The sequence below is a fragment of the Erpetoichthys calabaricus genome, chromosome 2 (genome assembly GCF_900747795.2).
Source record: "Erpetoichthys calabaricus chromosome 2, fErpCal1.3, whole genome shotgun sequence".
In the NCBI taxonomy this organism is placed as follows: Eukaryota; Metazoa; Chordata; class Cladistia; order Polypteriformes; family Polypteridae; genus Erpetoichthys; species Erpetoichthys calabaricus.
The window spans coordinates 133,523,344-133,534,912 of NC_041395.2; positions in this window are offsets into that span (position 1 = coordinate 133,523,344).

The following is an 11,569-nucleotide window of genomic DNA, read 5'->3' on the forward strand; positions in this document are numbered from 1 at the left end:
TTATTATCATTTGTACAGCCTCTAAGAACATGGGATCAGGAATGGATTGGGAAGTTTGGGAAGTTATGTTAAAATGAGAAAGATTCAGATTGATAGGATGAAAGTGATTTTGATATGGTAATGATACTGCAATATTTTTCTATTGTAGGGTATGTGTAAATGTTTATTTGAATATTCGTATGTTCCTGCCAAGGAATCAAAATTGATGCTATGTGTAATCAGTCTGGATGTTTCAAAGCTGCATTCTAGTGCAGTTTTCTAGGTTCAGTACCCAAAGCATCTTGGCATAAGGCTGTAGTACTAAGGTGTTGTACCACATTAGCCATTATGGATATAGTGAGAAGTCAAGCAAAATGACACCTTTTATAGGCTAACTAAAACATTTACAATATGCAAGCTTTCGAAGGCAACTCAGGCCCCTTCTGCAAGGAAGATGTAAACACATCTTATTACATCTTGCCTGAAGAAAGGGCCTGAGTTGCCTCGAAAGCTTGCATCTTTGTAAAAGGTTGAAATAGTAAAATAATATCATTTAACTCCTAGTGTTCGATATGTCTGGTTTCTCAGCAAAATAAACATATACAGGGGAAAGTGAAATAAAATTTGATTTTAAGTCTCTGAAACAACCTTCATGTCAGTCACTGACAGTTTAGGAGTCACTTTTCTTCCTAATCTTGGTCCTGCAGGGACGCAAGGGGTTGTCTTTGTGCAGCCATTAGAGTGGATGAAAAAGTGGCGAAGATGAAGGAAAGGTGTGAGCAATTGAAAGTTGTATCCCCAGAAGCGTGGTGGAGGTTCTCAGGAGTGAGTATTTTGGGGTGTGCATGTAACAAGAGGGTAATAAATAGGCTAAGGTATTATTTAGGGGCATTTCATGCTCACCAGTAACAAAAAGTCATACATAATGTGCTTTGTGAAAAACATGTACATACAAGGTGTGACAGATAGGGGGCGCTATCACTCCCTTGAACCCTCGAACAATACGTCAGACACCAGATCAAAGTCCAGTTATTATCTTTATTATAATAATGCTGTGCACAAAGCACCCTCCACTCCACAATACTCAATAATAATCAAAATCACAATCCTCCACTCCCAGACACTCAGCCACCCTGCCTCCCAACTCAGCTCACTGCTGGGATTTCCCACAGTCCTTTTATACTTGTTGACCCGGAAGTGTTTCTGTCCCTCAGTCCGTGTGACTCTTAACACTTCCGGGTCAGGTGAAAACTCCTTTTCTTCATCCTGGAAGTACGTCATTTCTTCTGTCCCTGTGACTAGGACGTACTTCCGGGTTATAGTGTACATAGCAATCCCTGGGCCTCCCTGCAGCGTCCCCTTGTGGTCCCCATGGTACCCAACAGGGCTGTGCAGTAAAACTCCAATGTCCATGAGGCCCTGCTGGAATTTGGGGCACCTCCATGTTGCAGGGAGGGCTCCATCTGGCTGTCTGGGGGTATTGGCCGGGATGAATGGCCGGCTATATCCCACAAAGGTTAAAATGGAAAAATGGAAATTGGATACAATACACAGATACAGTGGAAACTGGAGACTGCAAACACCCATAATAGGTGTTATTAGTCTTCTTCTTTGTAATTTTTTATAATCTAAGTGTGATTTGTTGTATTTTGAGATATTTCCATGTCTCTCTCTCCGGAAATTCCTTACACATATAATGTAACTTGTCTTTCTGGTATGCTCTTTCTTGCTTTTATACTGCAATCTTTATCAGTGCTTCATCTTGTGGAAAAGTTTCTACTGATTTAGAGGTTTGGTGTATTGAGATCACATGGTTTTTGCTCCAATCTAGGCATTTTCTTTTGGAGCAAGTGTAGATTTTACTGCATTCTCAACGCTTTGTTAATGAGTGCTGGTTTTCAATCAACTCTCTGCCATTGTCAGTATTGTGGTTGAGCACCTCCTGGTGGTTTGATATGCAGCAAGAGCTTACTGCAGTTAAGATAACATGTTTTGTTTTTCTTCAATATTGTTTTTAGTTCTGTGCCCACCACTCGACCTGGAAGAGTAAAAGCTGTCCATTTAGTCTCATGTCATTCTTTTCACCATTCTGGAATGACTAGACTTGCCAGGAGTGTTTAACCTTTGACAGCTTTGCTGTCATAGTGTATATAATCTGCATGTGTTTCTGTATTAGCCAAGACATGTGTGCAACATGAATCAACAGGGATTAATAAAGCCTAGAAATTTAACGCAAGTCCATGTTTCAAAGCCTTATTGTGTGCCAGAAAATTTGCAAAGAAAATGCAAGTGGCATGACTAAAACTGAAGAGGAGGTTATTTATTGAGCTGACCTACCACTGATATGTCACAAGAAAATACGTCAAGCAAAAGACAGATTTCCCCAGGTGTATCACATTATGTCCTTCAAAATGATTTGGCCAAGCAAAGATCACATGAATGCAACTATCTTTTATTCTGTTAATGGCATAATATAAATTGTTTCTAAGGTGATTCATAACAAAATAAAGAATGGAGAGCGTTTCATGGAACTGGCTAAGTCCAATTTTATTTTTACAGTATGTTCAATTAAACATTGCTTTATTTTAAAAAACATATTTGCTGAAGAACTCTGTATAAGTAAAGTGGCTTTTTCAGAGTGAAAAATAGGAGTAGTATGTGTCACCCCATTCTGTTCAATTAATTTTTGAGACAAGAACTCAAGTTTCCAGCTATAAAGCAGTGTCAAAAATAATTAAAACATACAGAAAGAAAGAGATTAGGTCATACACACAATACAACAGAGCAGCTTTAAATTTACCTGATATAAAACTAATACAACAGAAGTCCACTGACATTGTAATTGACACATGGCCAGTTGACAATGGTGTAAAAGAAAGGAAAAATCCCAGTCAACAGCACAGCTGGGGAATAGAAACTTCTAAAATGTCCCCAGCTGGTTTTAAAAATAACAAACAAATTCCCAGTCGCAATTCTGGTATCCTAGACCTACTGGTTAACCAAACCCAGCTATTCTACAGTATTAGGACATTTTATGGGCTGTCTAATAAGAAGACTAAATACTTTGAATCCTTGGATTCCAAACCTCCCACTGTCACTTTCAACCAGCAGAAGTAGCAGCCTGGTAACTAAAATTGTATGACAGAATACAGAAGTTTTGTTTGTTGTTTTGCTTTTTTGTTAAGTACTGGGTCTTCAACTTGCATTAAATTTCTGAGACCGATGGGAATTCTCTAAAGGCCATGTTACATTATGGGACATTTCCAGTGATTTTCAGTAATAGCCTTCACTTCCAATATCTCAGCGAGTCAGAAGCAGTTGTTGGCATGGTTCCAAGAAGCTAACTTGACATACCTACCGACTCACTCCAGTTAGTTCACAACCCACTTCAACACATTCAACCTGTTTGATTTTTTATTTCATTGTAGGGGTGGATTTGTGTGCATTAGGGGTGACAACCAATGAATGCTTATCTGGAAGTACAATGCATATAACGCAGTGATAAGCAATATAAAAAACAGGCATTTCGGACTTCACAGACAGTGGAGACACGTTTCTGTTTGATTTTTTTTGTGTTTTACAAACCGCAGCAAAATAAAAAAAAGAAAAACAGAAAACACCCGAGATTACAGCTGAACTAATTTTACCTGTTGACCCTTTGTAAAGTACTGACTCGGTCAGGCAGCATGCTATTGACTTTCAGATAAAGGGCCAAGCACTCCTGGGCCGATCTGACCTACCTCACGACCAGAAGCTGGGTAATGTGGCATTGGCTTTACACAAGCAGGGAGATCATTCCATATCTTTGGGACCTTATAGCTAAAAGCTAAGCTCCCCAGTATTGTTTTAATAGTCTCTTTGGAATCTTCAGTAGCATCTTGAGACTGTAATGTGCCATCTTATATGTTGATAACACCAGATAAGTAAGTTTTGCCTAGGCCAGGCCAATTAATGCTTTAAATGTGAGAAAAAGACAAATTAGTACTAGACTCAGCTGGAAGCCAGTCTAAAGACTTAAGAACTAGGGTTATGTGGTTCTTGTTCCCAGCAGGCACTGGAAATATATGGCCCTTGTTCCCAGCTATAGTAATTATTCTTGTATCAGCATTTTGAATTAATTGAAGGCTACAAACAGAATCATTTCAGTAGCCTGTGAATAAAGCATTGGATTACTCAATTCTATAAGAAATATAGGCATGATTTAAACTTCCATACTTAAAAAACACCTTACATTTCCAATAATTTGGAAAAAGTATATTTTATATAGTATAGTATTGTTTTTGACTTGTAGTTTGCGCACTGATTCATTAAAAGTAATGTTTAGGCCTAATGAGTTAAAAAGGACCTTATTACTCTCTGTAATATTTCCACCAATTAATAATAGTTTGCTTCTTCTGTGTCCAAGTAATCCTTCATACAATATTTGAACTTGCTGAGAGATTAAATATGAACATAATATGCAGATGATAACCATCATCTGCATGTGAGTGTTAGGAGATATTATGTTTTCTAACTGTATGTACAGTGAAAATAATAACAGTCAGGGCAGTGAGTCCTTAGTTACACTAAATCTTCATAAACTTAACGGAGTACTATCATCACCTGTCTGTACATAGGACACCAAATGTAAATTTCAAGCTAGTATAACAGAAAAGAGTGGTAAATAATGTTAAAAGCTGTGCTTAACACTAATAAAATGTAGAGCAGGGTTCTCAAACTCCGGGCCTGGCTGGCCGCAGTGGCTGCAGGTTTTCATTCTGACCCTTTTCTTAATTAGTGACCTGTTTTTTTTCTCTTAATTAACTTCTTTTGAATTCATTTTATTTGACTTGCTCTTGGAGACTCAGACCCCTTAAATGTTTATTTTTTCCTTAATTAGAAGTCGAACAATAATGAGATCTAAAATGAACCAAAACATGACCAGCAAACTGTGTCCATCATACAATATCTGAAAATAAAGAAAGGTGAAAGTCTCAAGAATGTTAATCTGCTCAGGTCCCCAAAACATTTGAACAGCGATCTTAGAAAAGAGAAAATCAACAATTTTGGAAATGTCTGCTATTGCACAATGAGAGCAGCAACAAGCCATGGAATTAAAAAACGAGTTTAATTAACAACGAAAATCAGCGCCTAATTAAGCAACTGGTTGGAGTGAAATTGGTTAGAGTTTGAGGCCCTGACTTAGTTGGTATTCTGTTGGCTCACTCACTTCACTTTCATTTCTGTTTGGGTGCCATTTAAGGATAGAAATGAAGCAATTCAGAGGAACGATGAAGAAATTCTGGGGAACAAATCTTAAACAATAAGTCAATTAAAATTAATTCAAAAGAAGTTAATTAGCTGCAAAACAGGTCACTAAATGGTTAGAATGAAAACCAGGACCGGAGTCTGAGAACCCTGATGTAGAGGATCCACCTTTAGAAAACAATAAAATGTGATTGCCATTGCAGGTTACTGCTGTTTGAACACATTGGTGAATTTCAAATCAGTCTATAGATTTTTTTCTCACTAATGGTCTAATAACTGAGACTTTCAGTGCAACAGGAGATGTGACAGCCAGTAACCATGGACTGGTAATTTTAGGATATTAGAGTGCTTCCAGAAAGCAAATTAGGTATGTTAGCAATTTTGTAGAGATTGAGTCCAAAGTACAGGTAGGAGAGATCAGTTTAGAAATGAAATGCTTCAGTACATTTGTTGTTTTAAAAGTCAAATGATGTAATGCTGTTATTGTAGTTTTTTGGCTATGCTGTTCCTGCAGTAAGGTGACCCATACTTGTAAACACTAACCCTATAAACCTGGTCATACTGTTCTAAAAAATCATCATTTCAAAAAGTAAAGGACCCCATACCAAAGTTGTCCTATTCAACACAATTGAATTTTAAGTGACATTCTGCCTTTTACAGTATTTGGTTTTGTTCTGAATACTGTGGCTGCCACTTAGTTTAGTAGCATCGCAATGTGTACATGAAATTCAAATTGCAACAAAAAATAAAAGATGTGGATTCCAGTTGGCTGCCTAAATTTATCCATGCAGTGAAGGTCATTAGCTGGTGATTGTTTTTCCATCTATTGTCTTCCTAATCTTTCTATGAAGTTTATTATTAGAAGGAACATGACAAATGTGATTCAACTGTTAGCCAGTTGAGTAAGAAACATGTGATAGAAAGAGTGTCTATTCTCTATCCAAACATCATTTTTCTCACATTCTAATGTACTGTGTTTGTTTAATAAAATAAAGGTTGCTAGTTATGACCACCGTTTAACTAAAACCATCAGAATGAAAACTTGAAAACTTCAAACTTGAGCATGATAAATTAGTGTTTTAAGTAAATTTAATTAAAGTCTGGAATTGCCAGCATCTTTTTTGGCCCAACTTCTTTTTGGTAACACTTAGATTATTTACTGCATGATGACTAATTATTTTTGGTCCAATTATAAAAAGAAGATTTAAGTACTACTATGAAAATATGCATTATTATATAATATAATGTAAATTCCTTTATATTATTAAAATGCATATTTGCCGAAGAAATGGCTTGATGGGACAATGTTTAGCATAGCCAGCAGTGAAAAATAATAGTAAAAAGTGTGCCACAGTGTATTTAATAAGCTTTGCATTCCTATAGCTTCCTTATGAGATATTATCCTTTCATAAACAATACACAGTATATACTGTACATTTTTTTCTTCTTTAGGTACATTTGCATATAATGCAAAAAAAATCTACTGTGATCACCATGTGTTTCTGTCCACAAGAAACAATAACAATGTATTTCTTTTGTAGCCCAAAATCACACAAGGGGTGCTGCAATGGGCTTTAACAGACCCTGTTTTTTCACAGCCCCCCCCCAGCCTTGACTCCCTAATAAGACAAGAAAAAAACTCCAAAAAAAACATTATAGGGAAAAAAAATTGGAAGAAATCTTAGGAAAGGCAATTCAGAGAGGGGTCCCTTTCCAGGTAGGTTGGGTGTGCAGTAGGAATCAATAAATGGAGTAAATACAATACAATACACAGAACAGAACACAAGCAATCCTCTTCATAGAGCTAGATGGCCAATCTATCATTGCCACCTCAGAAATACAATACAACACAATACAAGGCAAAATGTAAGAATAGATTATGCCACTCACTAAATACAGAACTATCACATATGAGTATGCAGATTTAATATATCAAAAAAACAGAAATTAATTAACATAAATTAAATTGACAACATCTGTGCATCAGCTAAGAAATAAATAGCCAATCAGTGAACAGATTTTGTTGAAGTTAGGCACACTTATTCTTCAAGGAAATTTGTCAGGAAAGTTGAGTTTTCATTGACATATCTCAAATATAGTACTAAAATTTCAAAATTCACCACTGAAAATCATTAGTGAATTTTCAGACTCATTTATCCTAAAACAGAGAAAGTGCAGCTGCATTACTACACCAGTTCACTTGTCCTGACACTTCAGGTAAGTGGTAACATAACCTTAAATTAAAAAAAAGCAAAATCACTTATCTAGAAATTAATGTAAAATGACACATATAATGTAAGCATCTCTCTGTAAGCATAGAGTGAACAAAGTATTTATGTTACACTAAAAAAACTCACAGCAGCACATTACAATGATTCAGTAGTTCTTTGATATTGTAATTTATTGGCAAAACTCCAGACTTGCTCTCCATATGAGGTGAATAAACATTTGATATCAAGCAATTGCTTCTTTATAAACAACATTTTTTGTTGTATTTCATAGAGTTTATATACAGCAAGTAAAGAGCTGTTTCACATCACTCGTGAGCAAACAATGCAAAGCTGCACATTATAGAAAAAATCTGTTCTTAAATCAATGCCTGTAATTTTCTGCATCTGACTCTGTGGTTTGTTTATGGTCATAGCAAAGCAGATACAAGCAGAAAATTGCAGATGTGTATAACAGAATAGAAAATTTTGAGAATCTATATTTCAGTATTTCAACCTCTACTATTGTACATGGGTGTAACACTAAAATTTTTTAATGTATGGTTTCAAACTTTTGTTTCACTGTTCTGGGCTCCCAGAATCCTGCAGCTGGCACTTTCTTGTGGTATTGGTAGATCTTGAATTTAAACTGGTTTTCTTTCTAGAAGGCATAGTATTTGGCAATGAATAAAATAGGAAACAGAAGTAGCAAAACACACTGACTTTATTTCACAGCGCATGAATGGCTAGATCTCCAACAGGGTGTACCCTCAATGAAAAACTTTGAACTGTTGAAGTTCATGAGTTTGCCCCTTGGGACATTACTAAGGTAATATGCATACTGCTTTTTGGGTATGTCTATTGTTAATTTATCCCTAAGCTTTAATGACAATGTGTATGCATTTTTGATTTGGCACAGAAAATGTAAGAAAGTAATGTGTCACATAGCAAGATTTTTCAAAGAAGCAGCCACCCAGACCCCCAGGAGACAGTGGACAGAAAAAAGGTAGCCTATACTGGGACAAGGACCAAGATGAGTATACATAACAAATTTCATGTAAATTGTTTGATCCGTTCTCAAGTGATGCCTGGGCATATGTACTTTGTTTTTGTTGTTTTGCTCTATAAATCAATGTGAAAGTATTCCTTAGGCTCTGCTCCAAGAAACACTGAGGAAGATCTTTGTTTCACAGGGACTTACAGAAAAGTGGCGGTGAAGCTACAGTGTGGCTTATTGTACCAAAACAACATAATCTTACAATTAAAACAAGAGTTGTCACAACCGGGGCATTTGAGAACCAGGCCACTGCTTACCCTAAACATGCTGGAGACACCTTGGATTTAAGCTCTTCGGAGTTTTCTGCATGCTCTAACTGCACCCAGACAAGACAGCAGCCTGTGCATTGATAGTGCTTCATTTGAAAAAGGGAGAGAGCAGACTGACTGTGGTATGAGCATTCACCTGCCATTATTCAAATAGACTTTTCCTGGCAGAGCCTGACCTGAATTTTACACTGAAAAAAAAAAGATTAGATTAATACAAGTTAAGTTTAAAATTATTATTTGTGTCATGACTATTTTTTCCATGTTTTTTGCTTTGTGTTTTTTGTTATGTTATTAAGGCCAATTTGACCTTTCCACAATGTGATTCCCAGCATTGAACCTGGTCCATTAATGGAGCTAACACTCCATGCTGGATACATCTGGTTTGAAACACATCCTCAGTCACTGTCTGTGTGTAGTCTGTACTTCCTACTTATGACTGTGTGGGTTTTCCTCTACATACTCAAGTTTTCTTCCCACATTCTCAAATATTTCTGGGTTAGGTTTATAGGCAAGTCTAAATAGGCCTTGTATGAGTGAGGGTGTCCTGGAACGGAGTGTTGCCATGCCCAGAGAATATTTTTACTTTGCACACAGGGCTGCTGGCATAGGCATCAAATACATGGCATGAGTGATTGCCAGGAATTTTACCCAGTCGGGACGCCTTAGTAATGGAAAGACCAACGGATACAGCATTCCCCCTGGCTTGCTATGGTGCCATGTGTTTAAAAGTATGAAAGCTCAACACTCCTGGAGTCATGGCCTCTGCCAGGGGCTGCAGGGGGAACAGCTGAGCCCTCCTCAACAGGACTGCTGACACATCCAGAACTATAAAAGGAGCTGCCTTTATTGTTCTATTGGAACCTTTGTGGAAGGTAGCTGTAAAAATAAACCACTTTTGTTTAAACAGGACTTGTGCCTGTGGGGTTGTGTCTGGAGTTTGGGGCTCTCTGGCGCCCCTTGTGGTTCACAATGGATACACCTTAGGAATTTTCCCCCTGTATTCCAAAAAGCAAAATGCTCGTTATGTTTATTAATGACTGTAAATTGAAGTAGTGGTAGGAAGTGTGGAGTGTCCTGTGCAATGAACTGACAACTGATAACAAGGCTTGTTCATGCCATGTGCCAATTATAGCAGGGATAAACTCTTGGACTCTAAGACACTAGGTTAAGCTGATGAATGGATGAAAATATTTCAATAAAAAACATTTGCAAAGTGTTCAGGAAAAGTGTTCGATTTCTGTTTTAAAATGTAAAATTTTACATTTATGTACTACATATAGAGGAACGTACTTAGCAAGTATTGAAAACAAACTTTAACATACATTACTTATTGTTCACTTTTCCATCACTTTTTAGCCAATGGGTTAAGTAGAATTGTTTACACATATGTTTCACAGGTAAAACACATGCATGAGTGTTAAAAATGTCAAAATTGTTATTTATATAATTTCAGTTAATTCAAAATGCTGGTTCAAAAATTATTACAAGAACAAGAAACACAAACACATAGCTCCAGTTCTTAAATCCTTACACTGGCTCCCGGTTAAGTTTAGGGCAAATATCAAAATCCACCTTTTAACATATAAAGCCTTAAATGGCCAAGGTCCAGCTTACTTATCTGAACTAATCATTACTTACAAACCAGAGCGTACATTAAGATCTTAAGATGCTATTCTGTTTGTGATTCCAAGTGTTAATAATATTACAGTGGGAGGGCCCTGAAGCTGTGGAATGGTCTGCCTGCTAGTATAAGAGGTGCCCCTTCAGTCTCAGCTTTTAAATCCTGGCTGAAAACTCACTACTTCAGTTTAGCATACCCTGACTAGAGGTGCTCATTAGCTGTGCATACTGCATCTATGTGGTTAGTTAGTCATTAGTACTAAAATATAACTAATAGTTACTACTTGCCTACTGTTTATCTTCTCAGTACTCAAATATGGCACTTCGTGCCTCTGTTCTACTGCCAAATTATTTGCCTGCCTATGGAAAAGTAATCTCTGATAGAAGAGCACTGGAATCCTGGGGTAGTAGGGTCCTTTCATCAGACTGTCTGGCCCAGCACTGACTCAGCTGTAGAATAGTCAGTAGGGGAGAGGTGGCTTATTGGCCGTGGTCTCCAGGACTCTGAATGAATCTGCACCCTTATATGTGATATGTCTGTATTTAGTGAATGATATAATCTAATCTTGCATTTTGCTTTGTAGTTTGTACTATTACTATTGTACTATTGTATTGTTTTCCTGTATGACAATGATAGATTGGTCATCTAGCTCTGAGAATTACTAGTGTTCTTTATTGCATATCATGTTTACTTCATTTTTTGACACCCATTGCAAAGACTAGCTGGAAAGGGGTCTCTCTATGAATTGCCTTTTCCCAGATCTCTTCCATTTTTATTTGTATTTGTATATCCCGTTTGTATTTGGGAGTTTTTTCTTGTCTTTTTAATGAGTTGAGGCCAGGGTGCTGTCAAAAGATTTTGGGCTATACAAGAAACAAATTATTGTTGTTAACTTACTATGTGTTATAAAGTGATTAAGTATGGAGATGGTCTAAAGATGTGTGGGTATGTCCAACAGTATATACAGGTATGGCTAGTATTGTGCCTCTTATTTTCTGATTTCATAGTAATGACACAACAGACACCAGAACAAACGTCTGGAGAAAGGCAAAGCTAAACCTCAGAAAGTCCATGACAGGTTTCTCATTGCACCCCATAATCCCTATGGATCACTGGACCAATTGTAAGAGTCTTCTTCCCTGACCATATCCCTTTCTTATCTTGGACCATTTAAGAACGCTCTTTGAAT